The sequence below is a fragment of the Mytilus galloprovincialis genome, chromosome 2 (genome assembly GCF_965363235.1).
Source record: "Mytilus galloprovincialis chromosome 2, xbMytGall1.hap1.1, whole genome shotgun sequence".
Lineage (NCBI taxonomy): Eukaryota > Metazoa > Mollusca > Bivalvia > Mytilida > Mytilidae > Mytilus > Mytilus galloprovincialis.
The window spans coordinates 96,958,706-96,970,825 of record NC_134839.1 but is presented as its reverse complement, the minus strand read 5'-3'; the positions used below and the strand labels follow the sequence as shown (position 1 = coordinate 96,970,825).

At 31.5% G+C, this 12,120-nt stretch overlaps 1 long non-coding RNA gene across 1 annotated transcript; it reads right to left on the bottom strand.

The window, feature by feature from the left end:
• Window positions 1–3,398: 3,398 nt before the first annotated feature.
• On the bottom strand, window positions 3,399–6,205 carry LOC143062469 (uncharacterized). Its single transcript, XR_012974768.1, has 4 exons — window positions 6,060–6,205; window positions 5,389–5,476; window positions 3,963–4,074; window positions 3,399–3,490 (listed from the first exon to the last, which is right to left on the bottom strand). It is a non-coding gene; the product is annotated as an uncharacterized LOC143062469 (long non-coding RNA).
• Window positions 6,206–12,120: the final 5,915 nt, after the last annotated feature.

The following is a 12,120-nucleotide window of genomic DNA, read 5'->3' as shown; positions in this document are numbered from 1 at the left end:
GTTAATGGAAACATACCCTGAACTACATTTTGTTATACATAAAAGTGGGTGAATTCTACTTACTAGTTAGTACAACAAGTCATTCTCAAAGTCAAACTTCGCCTATATTCGCAACTCACAGAAAAACTTCCACACAATGATAATTCAACATAAACTGACATTGACATAAGTTAAAAGCGTACTCCATAAGATATTTGTAAGCTTGAAAATAACATTGCTATACAATAAATGTTATGCTCAGTAGTTTACTCAAACAATAATTTATTAATACGAACATTTTGCAATCGTGGAGACAAAGACTTGTCTGATATCAGGCTCATTAAAACGTTTTTGATAATCTTCCTCTGTTCTGTGAAGTCCTAAGTGTTCACCGTAACTATCCCCATACCATACCAGTAGTTCAGTTCCAGGTTTAATACATTCATAAGTCACATAATATATCTCATAGTTGTACTGGAGGAGGTATAGATTTTCCTCGTCCACTGTATTGGCACAGTTAACATATCTTATCCAACTGGAGTGAGTTTTAGGAGAAGCATCAACATAGTGCTTTATCCGTTCTCCAGACTCGTATTTTACCTAATAAGGAATAGAACAGTGTATGAGTATGACAATTGCACATGTAATTATATCTTGTGTAGATGAAGTATGAAGTAAAGTTCACCAGTTATGTCCTAGTTTTACAGTACTTTTTCCATGAATTATGGAAATTTTATCAAAGCTGCAGTTACTATATTTTAGACACATTTTAAAAAAAATCTATTATAACTGTTATGATTTTTATATTGTTTTGATGTTGTATAAAGTAAGTAAGTCTGTGCAGTTGTTACATCTATAATATAAAAGTAATAATTATAAAATTAAGAATGGAAATGGGGAATGTGTCAAAGAGACAACAACCCGTAAGAGCCGAAGGCCACCAATGGGTCTTCAATGCAGTGAGAAACTCCCTCACCCGAAGGTGTGCTTCAGATGGCCCCTAAACAAAAATTACTAGTTCAGTGATAATGGATGTCATATTAAACTCCGAAATATACACAAGAAACTAAAATTAAAAATCATACAATACTCCGATGTCAGAATACGTAACAAAGGAAACTATAAAAAGGAAAATGATACATAAATTAACAAAGGGCTACTAGCAGTTACTGACATGCCAGATCCAGACCTCAATTAAAATGATTGAAAGATTATGTCTTCATCATATGCATATCAAGTAAAATCCCTCCCGTTAGGGGTTTAGTATTATACCATCATAAAATATATGAGAAGAACATAACCCGTATCATTTCAACAACTGGTTTTAGAATAAATGTGTTTATTTCCGATGCAACGACCCTTTAAGTGAATCAATATTAAAGTCAAAATATGCAATCCTTAATTATCTGACAACAGTATCGTAACTATATCCCTTCTTAATAAGTCTGTTTTAAGCATTTTTTTTTTAGCTTTCAGTGAGGTAAATGCCGACAGTCGTGTACTTTGTAAAGAAAATATTACCATAAAAAAATTGGATTTGAAATACCTGAACGTATACGGTTTTCACTATCGGACTAGTTTTGATAGACTGCAGGGATATATTATCATATTTTTATTTATAAAGTAAGTAAATAGTTTGTTGTTGTATCATAATCTTATTCGCGAAACCCTTCACAATAGAAAAATCTTTAAGTTGCCGCCCATGACCGTCTTGATCCACTGTATAGTGTTTTGTTTTATGTCATCGTTAAAGGCAATCAAAGGTACTGTCCCTTGAATTTATTGAATATATTTTTGATAGCTCATTCGATTTTGGTGTGTTGTGCATTCGCCCGAAATCATTCCTTTTTAAACGAAACAATGAAAGTAAAGAATGAAATAAAATCTGAAATTATTTCGACGAAATAATATGCATATATTATTATTTTATAGCCGACTATACGGTATGTTGAAGCCGTATGTTTTTTTCTATAATTGCTTATATTAACTTTATCTGAACTTTCCATTCAAGTGAATATTTTCACTTTCATCTCGTCACTTACGCTCCAAGTGTATGCCCAACTTATATCAGGGAGTTGTGTTTTGTATAAAACTCCATCGTATGGGCCCAATCTGGTATCTTTTGGAATTGTTGTCTCTGCGAATACACCTAGACCAGAATTAAAAATTGTTGATTGTCTTATAGAAAATCCAGGTGGCGTTGTAGCTAAAACATGGTCATCATTATCAATGTCTGTCTGAAAAACAACTGTATGTTATAGTAGATATAGTTGAAAAATTACATTTATATCTTTAAAAAAGACATGCAGTATATAAGACATCTTTAGACCAAAGACCGCGAAGACCAACGGACAAAAACGTAAATAATAAAAGGTCACAGTACGACCTTCAACAATGAAGAAAATAAAAAGTTAGCTATAAAAGACACCAGGAGAACACAGTATTAAAAAAAAATAAAGAGAAAAAACAACGGTCTTATTTATACTACAACAATAAACGAAAATTAATTATTATAGACACCAACTAATATCAATCACTGAGCTACAGGCTCCTGACTTGGGACATGCACATTGTAATGTTGCGGATTTATACATGTTTGTGAATACTCAACCCTTCCTAAATCTGGGACGGTGGTGTTATAATACAACATCAGAACAAACTGTTAAAATCAGTCACCTTCTTGAACACTTGAGATCACTCTAAGTTTTTGGTTGAGTTTGTGGTGATTAGTCTTTAGTTTTCTATATTCAATTAATTAAAATAAAATTGAGAAATTGATAGCCAGTGATCCTTTCAACAAAGTAACGCGGTCTTCCATTTTTTGTAAGGTATTATTTCATCATCATCTAGTCGTCTTCATCGTTGTACTTATTATTAATGATACAGTAAATATACTATACACAGCTACTTTTGCATAGGTACTATTTCTGTACTAAAAATCTGTAGTACTGGAAATCTACTTTTAATATTCATTACTATTTTGTTACTTTAAAATTATTGTAATATTTAGGTACCTGCATTTTACAGTACTTAATTTGTACTTGAAATTTAGGTACTACAGATTTTTGGTTGCTACCGTTACATTTTCAGCATTTTTTATAAAAGTTTTATAAAAGTTTTTCTGTTTCAAATCTCTTAAAATTATGATTTTCAAACATGGAATATTGTATTATTTCTGTACCAAAATATTTAGTACAAATCAAGTACTGTAAAATACAAGTACCTAAATATTACAATTATTTTAAAGTAGAGAAATAGTACTAAATATTAAAAGTAAATTTCCAGTACTACATATTTTTAGTACAGAAATAGTACCTATGCAAAAGTAGCTGTGTATAATGCAAACATGAAAGATGGAAAATGCAATTTGAGTACAAATTGTACAAAATGTAGCCCATTTTTTGTTAGTGGTTTGAGTAACACTTAGAACATAATGTACATGCCTCGACATTTTTAATAACATACAATCCATTTTCCATAGGCAAGTCAGGGTTTTCACAATCATAACAAACTGAAAAAAAAGAAAACAAAATATATTTCAAAACTTAGATTAATATAACTATTTTCAGCAGCTACATGTATAACATATGAATACATTTTCGTGACATCTGTTAATTTTGATAGATACAAAGATCTGGTTATGAAGTATAATGGGATATTGTATCCGAATTTGTACAGCGATGTTATTTATAGAGTCCGTAAAGTGTGGTGTTTCCATTACAAAATAAACATTTATTACTTTGAATTTCACAAATACAACTATTAACATATAATATCACCTTATTATCCAGTATACCTAATATATTATAAGCAGTTTGGATTTGCACAAATTTTCTTTATTTGACGTGATTAGGTTTTGGGATTTTAATTAAATACTAAAAAGACGTCTCATCAGTGAAAAGTCAACCAAAATGAATAATGACACAACAAAAAAGTTAATGTTTTTTTTTCTACCTAATCTTAAGACAAAATAGATACCATACCTGTATAGAGAAGATGATACTCAATTATTAGCATCAAAAATGCTAAAGAAGACATTCTGCGGCTGAATTTGTACTTTGCTCGCAATCAGCATAATTCTAGTATGTGTACACACTGAAAATGTAAAACATATGCAATTGCATTCCTGATTTCATTGTAAAAGTGCTAGCCATGTAGGCAAGTAAACGAAAAAGTGAAGGAACGGTTAACAGTAGCTCCACAAACAAAGGTTAGAATTTTATGAAATATTTTGGCTTTTTCACAGCATCTTTCGGTTCATCCATGTACAGCTCGTAAATTTTAGACTGCTGTTAACGTTTTTAGTAAACTTTCCAAATGCTTAATAATATATCTCTATGATCTTCTTATAAATTTCATTTCACAACCAAATCTTGATTAACGTCTACGTCATTTGAACTAAGGATGTACACCTCTAAGGAGACAAACATTTCTTGAGGATTTTTTTTTGTTCTTAACCTGATTTTTGGGTTTATAAAATATGACTGTAAAAAAAACAATTGGTGAAGAAATAATCATATGGTTGTACACGTCTTTCTTTTCTACGGCCATTTGAAAGCATCCAAATTGAATAATGATAACTTTCCCAAATCTCATCACTTTTACCTATTTTTGGTATATAATCAAACTATTTTCATACTTTAGATAAAGTTGAAGTAGATCAATCTGAATAAATCTAACTAAAAAATGTATAGGTAGGTGTTATTATGAGAACATTTTATCATATTGTGATGCTTTTTCGTGTCAAATTTATCATGCTGTCAATTTTGCCAAATTGGCATTTTTCTTATTATAGAACAAAAAAAAGCATATTATTTCTTCTTTGTTACACAGGATTGAAAAAATACATATCTGAGAAATTGGAAAAGAAAAAAATGGGTATGGGGTGTATATGCAAGGTTTCTGGTAAAATCATTTCTTGTTCAATTTTCTCAACATTTTGGCTAATGAAACTTACTTGATAGGTTTTAAAATTTTATTACTCAAAAACTACTTATCATAAATACACTATTTTTTCACAGAGGTAAGTACAAATGTATGGTTATAATATTTTCTAAATTCATTGATATTTTCCACTTGTATTACATGTTTTTGAAAGAATTCCAAAAAAAAAGATTTCAACGAGACCGAAATTTCAGAATAATACATCCTTAAGTGTAAGTTATCATAATTGACAATCATGCCACGTTTCTATTATTAATATTTCAATTGATATTATATATTATACCGTATTAAGACAGGGCGTAACCAGTTAAAATTAAGTAGTGGGAAAATGTATTACTCAGGGTATTTTTACGAAATGAATTAAAAAGATACCTTTTTTTATTTGTAACAAAAAAAGTATTTACATCGTGATGATATGCTGTTTAAATTGTTCCTCGCAATGATTACATTGTACCAACTTCTTACCTTTTTGATTTTGTATCTCCCAACTCCTGGCATACCTTTCTTGTTTACATTGTACTTATTTTAAACTGGACTATATCAAATTGTGTGTCTAAAAGGGAAAACACAATCGGTCTATTCTATGTACATAATTATCTTGACAACAGATGCATTTGTTTGTAAATTTAAAAATAGATAGAACTATATGAAATAGATATTTGTGTAGCGTTTATATGTGAATTTGGTTCATTGTGTCTACTTTTGCGATTAAAATTCCTGATCTACAATAGCATAAACAAACTTAAAATGCATTACAGGGTTGAACATTCAGAACCTTATAAATATGTTCCCAAAATTCAGAAAAGATTTTGTTTTCCTATTTAAGAATAGAACAACAAAGGATATGGGGTATCAATCCATGACACAAAATAAGCACATCCACAGCAAAACAAACCCACACGCACAGAGTGATCTTAGTAGCTGTAGAACGGTATACTGCACCGTATGATTTTCGAAAGCGCACTCTAATTTGTACTCGATAAATAACACAAATGCATGTTACATTTTGGGCTAGACAATAAAGTCAAAAAAGCATCAAGTATATTACTAATTTATTACACGAAAAAACTAAATTTCTTAACATGTGTAATACAAGAGTTGTCTGAAATCATAACACTAACTATCAAGATTCTTACCTTTTCCATGTGTTCCCACATGAATTCCGAGATACCTTAATTGTGTACATCCTACTATACATGATCATACACAATTTCGATTACAAAAAAGGGAACAAACCATCTATTCTATGTAAATAATCATCCTGACAACAGTACCATTTGTTTGCAAACATAACTAGACTTATTTAAAATATGTTTAGCGTTTGTACATGGTGACTGTAGTTCATTGTGCCTTATTATGAGATGTACTGAAGAAACTTTAAGGACCTTGAGATTAAAATTGCTGATTTATTTATATTTAAATATTTATAATGCATTTAAGAGTTATAAAGAAGTTTATAAATATGTACCTAAATCCAGTACATTGCTTGTTGTATTTTTGAATATTCAGAAATTAATTTACTATTGCAGTAAATGGTGGTATTGTATTCAATGTAAATGAAAATGATATAATACAAAAATTGTTGTGTTTACCCAAATAAAAAGAAGAAAAGAACGACAAAATAAATTTATGAAGGCAAAATAAATCAAACAGAATGATAACAATTAATTCAAAAGAGTTTGAATACAATAAACTTCAAAACAAACTTAAAACTGACAGAGAAATTAAAATCTATTTAAACCCAAATCGTTAAGATCATATGTCGAATTAGAAGAGCGAAATTCGAATTAACCATCTAAACGAGGAGACCAGTTTAGTGAAAACTTCTCCAATTATTTAATCATCTAAACCAGTGCGACTGAGTGTTCCGAAGCTAACATGCACTGAGCATTTTTATTTTTTAGATATTCATTAGATTCATACATGTAGTTTCTATTAGCTGGAGGAACATTTGAATAAAGAAGCTGCACAATAGTTTGAAACAACAAACACGATTGCCCTAATTATAAGATGAGTAAAATTGAGCCCATGATATACAAAGTAAAGCCGTTGAACCTTACATTTAATATTAATATGCCAATAAGGTTTATCCACCGAAGCTTTCTTCGACTATATATTTGATGTACGCGTATTTTCAAACGTAATAATTTTATAAGTAAAGGCTTTTACAACTGGGACAGAGAAGTCACCATCTGCTAATTTGAGTCATTCTATTTTTCTCAAATGTAAAGATTATTTGTTGAAATATGATTCCGCACTCCCAGCTCTTATCTTTTTTTTATATATATAAACCGAGTGTCAATAGAAACGCTTACATTTTGAAGACTACTCTATACGCTCACAACATATTTCCAGTGTTGTTTTTGTGTATTTAGACCAGTATTAAAGATCACATTTATATAAACATTTGTTTAGTCATTATGATTTTGAACGATGTGGTTTATAAAATATAAATGACAAAAAGAAACAAGTTTAATAAGTACTTGATAAAATTTCTTGTGAAAGGCCATTTATACTACAATACTAACGACATTTTGAACTGTAAAAAAACTAAAAGTTTCTAACCGATGTGTTACTATTCACAGATAACTAGTTTGTGCTTCGAATGAAGAAGACATACCAGGTACAATGTTTAATTTAAATCCCCCCAAAAAAATCCGCTATACCTTTTATTACTTTTATATCTAGACGACAACTATTTTTACCTCACCTGGCCCGAAGGAGCAAGTGAGCTTTTTCCATCACTTTGCGTCCGTCGTCCGTCGTCGTTAAATTTTACCAAAATCTTCTTCTCTGAAACTACTGGGCCAAATTAAACCAAACTTGGCCACAATCATCATTGGGGTATCTAGTTTAAAAAATGTGTCCGGTGACCCGGCCAACCAACCAAGATGGCCGCCATGGCTAAAAATAGAATATAGGGGTAAAATGCAGTTTTTGGCTTATAACTCAAAAACCAAAGCATTTAGATCAAATCTGACATGGGGGTTAAATTGCTTATCAGTTCAACATCTATCTACCCTGAAATTTTCAGATGAATCGGACAACCCGTTGTTTGGTTGCTGCCCCTGAATTGGTAATTTTAAGGAAATTTTGCTGTTTTTTGGTTATTGTCTTGAATATTATTATAGATAAAGATAAACTGTAAACAGCAATAATGTTCAGCAAAGTAAGATTTACAAATAAGTCAACATGACCAAAATGGTCAATTGACCCCTAAGGAGTTATTGTCCTTTATAGTCAATTTTTAACAATTTGCATAAAATTTGTAAATTTTTATTAACATTTTCCACTGAAACGAATAGACCAAGTTCATTATAATTAGAGATAATTGTAAGCAGCAAGACTGTTTAGTAAGGTAAGATGTACAAACACATCACCATCACCAAAACACAAATTTGTCATGAATCCATCTGCTTTCTTTGTTTAATATTCACATAGACCAAGGTGAGCGACACAGGCTCTTTAGAGCCTCTAGTTATTTTTTTTAATTGATAGAGGACCTCTTATCGTTTCAAAACTTAATTATGGCAATAATCTGCTTTGATCATTAGATAAAGCCGTCCCATGATAACATAAGGTACGGCCACAATTTTTCTTACAAGAAATGCTACAAAACGTACTTGTACAATTTCGAAATATCCTAAACACGTTTCAATATGGCAAAGAGTATGAAATAACATTGAATGCGCATGCATATGCAGTATATATTACATAGTTGATACGACATTCCAGAGGTTGCATTCCATATAATGATTTCCTTGATAGAGGGTTGCTACTTACAATGAAGCTATTGAACCAATAGTTCGAAGTGATGAAGTTGAAATCATCTCATCGAATATTTGTGGAGTATCTGTTTCACATGTGACAATGGATAAGATCCAAGTGTCATTACAACAATTCCCTCCTTGTTTTTCCAATGTGAAATACCGAATTAAACTTATTTCATGGTTTTAATTTACAAGAACAACACGAAGTGTTTTACAATATGAGCAGGATTTGCTTTTCCTTCTAGAGCATTTGATATCATCCCCAGTTTTTAGTTGAGTTCATTTGGGTTTTAATTTTCTGTGTTTTGTTTAGTTAACTGCTGTCTTTTGTCGGGTTTCTTCCTTTAATTTGAATATCCCTTTGCTATCTTTTCTCCTTCCACCAAAATTAAATTTAGACACCTGCATTTTATTCAGTTTGTTCTGGTCAGTTTTATGAACACACAAGCTATCTCATCAACAATGATTCTCTTCCAGATTAAATCAAATCGATCAGAATCAAATCTTTTATCACAAAATATCATCAACAAAAGCTTATGGAAAATGTAAACGTATCGAAAGACAATATAATGACATTGAAGTCTCTTTATCGATAATTTCAGAAATAGTATGCGGTTAATAAAAGTATAGCTCGGGTACTACATTTTTGAATCTTTGATGTAGGGAAAAATGTGAATACTAGCATATGAACACAAAAGCATATTTACTGATGGCATACCAAATGCAGAAAAAAGATCTGATGGTTACTGATCTACTAGATCCAATAACTACGTTTCTCTGAAAAACATTCGGAGCATAGAGTTGACACAAAGACAAAAAAAGAATATATTTCTTAACCAAAAGGAAGCTCAAAGAATACTCGTAGAGAAAACTGTCAAGTATTCAAGTCAATCTTGCCTAAAGGGTTCCAACACGCTAGGTAAGTACCAAGTCAGGAATATGACAGTTGTTATTCACTATTTGATGTGTTTGAGCTTTTTATTTTGCCATTTGATAAGGGACATTCCGTTTTAAATTTTCCTCGGAAATCGGTATTTTGATGAAATTACTTTTTATGCCATGCATTCTAATATCAAGAAGGTGTATCATAAATCGATCAAATAACATCATTCTATTGATAAAAATACATTAGTCCGTCAGATATTTACCAAAATATGTACATTACAATCGTCAGATGTATTTATCTTTCGGGGCAAAAGTTAATGCATAAGATTAAATCCGACATAACTTTCATTTTGTGAGCCAATATTTGACCAAAAAATACCAAATATTTCTAGAGTTCAAAAGACATTAGTCTGTCAGATGTGTATACACGGCCGACACTCGGCTAACCGAGAGATTGGTCGGTTAATCTATATTGAGTATGCGGCTATATCGGCGGTGGGTCTGTTAAGCGGGTTGGCTATACGTCTGTTAAGAGTAAAACGCACAATTTAATGTTAAACTTTATCAAATATACAGATTTTTGGCACATTATAAGAATCAAATCAAAAAAAGAAAAGTGTCTGACAAAATGATATCTATCATAGAATATTTTCCACCTTTAAAAACATTTCATAGTCTGCGCAGTTTTCAGTAAAAGTAAAAGGCGTCGCGTAAGTATGTAGTATTTATGATTACACGCATAGCAATTTTTTTAATAAAAGGCGAAACAAACAATTTTAGATATAATTTAAAAGACACAAAATACTACTTTGGTTCTTTAATATAAATTGACAATAGTAAATATTTTATAATTGTAATATAACGTGAGTAATACCACGTTTTAGTGAAAATTATTGAAATAAAGTCTGTTAATGGGTTGGACAATTGGAATTGTGTCAGTTAAGAGTTATTTAGCCACGAAAAAAGTTGTGCTGCCTTTATATTTCCCATTGAAAAAGTTAAGAATGAGATTTTCTTGAATAAAACAAATGATAATACGGTGCAACGCTATCCTTCCAGTAAAAGCATTTTTATTTTGACTTTCTTTGCATTTTATTGAAAAGTGTGTCACTTCAATATAGCGTGATCTGGGTTGGCCGCTGGAATATGCATGAATTTATTATTAACGATTTCAATCAGCCTTAATTTTTGTGTCTGCTCAAAGTAGCATGTTCTCGAATCCGACTGAACGTGTCCTTCTAATACAACACAGGGTACATATAACGTGTTGTCGTTCTCATATGCACATGATATTTGTCACTGGACGTTTAACCCTAATTCGTCAGCATCATCCAATTGGTTCTTTTCTTCTGTTGTTTACAAATCCTTCTATATAAAGAAGTAAATGGAAAGAAGCGAATGCAGCTACATTTGGTTGTATTAAGTTTTAATTCATTTTAATCCGTTTAGTTCCTTTTCTACAGATGTGCAGAGGAGACCTGCAGTTGTCCACATGTACACTTCAAGCATTTGTCACCAATATGAGTACTTCGCAATCTGTTACTGTTTCAACACCCAGGGGGTTTCATGTTTTTATTCTTAAACAATTATTGTTTTTTTTTCCTCACTTTTTTAGCAATGCATCTCTCTTTAATGTCCTTATCTTTTATTTATATTCTGTATCTCCATCCAGATTCTCGTGTATACCATGAGGGTCCGGATTGGGGGTGTTGTTTATTTCTGTATTCTTTAAATTGTTATGTTACTTTTCTCTACATTTTATTTATCTTACTCATTATTCTTTCTCTATTTTTTATCGAGCCTGCAACTTTTGTTGCAGAAAGCTCGACATAGGGATAGTGATCCGGCGGCGGCGGCGGCTACGGTGGCTTCGGCGGCGGCGTTAGATAACTTCTTAAAAGCTTTATATTTTAGAAGGTGGAAGACCTGGATGCTTAATACTTTGTATATAGTTGCCTCATGTTACGAAGTTTCTGTCAGTCACATGTCCAATGTCCTTAACCTCATTTTCATGGTTCAGTGACCACTTGAAAAAAAAGTTCAGAATTTTTGTAATGTTGAATTCTCTCTTATTATAAGTAATAGGATAACTATATTTGGTATGTGCGTACCTTGCAAGGTCCTCATACCCGTCAGACAGTTTTCACTTGACCTCGACCTCATTTCATGGATCAGTGAACAAGGTTAAGTTTTGGTGGTCAAGTCCATATCTCTTATACTATAAGCAATAGGGCTAGTATATTCGGTGTATGGAAGGACTGTAAGGTGTACATGTCCAACTGGCAGGTGTCATCTGACCTTGACCTCATTTTCATGGTTCAGTGGTTATAGTTAAGTTTTTGTGTTTTGGTCTGTTTTTCTCATACTTTATGCAATAAGTCTACAATATTTGTTGTATGGAATGATTGTAAGGTGTACATGTCTAGCGGGCAGATGTCATCTGACCTTGACCTCATTTTCATGGTTCAGTGGTCAAAGTTAAGTTTTTGAGTTTTGGTCTTTTTATCTAATATTATATGCCAAAGGTCAACTATATTTGGTG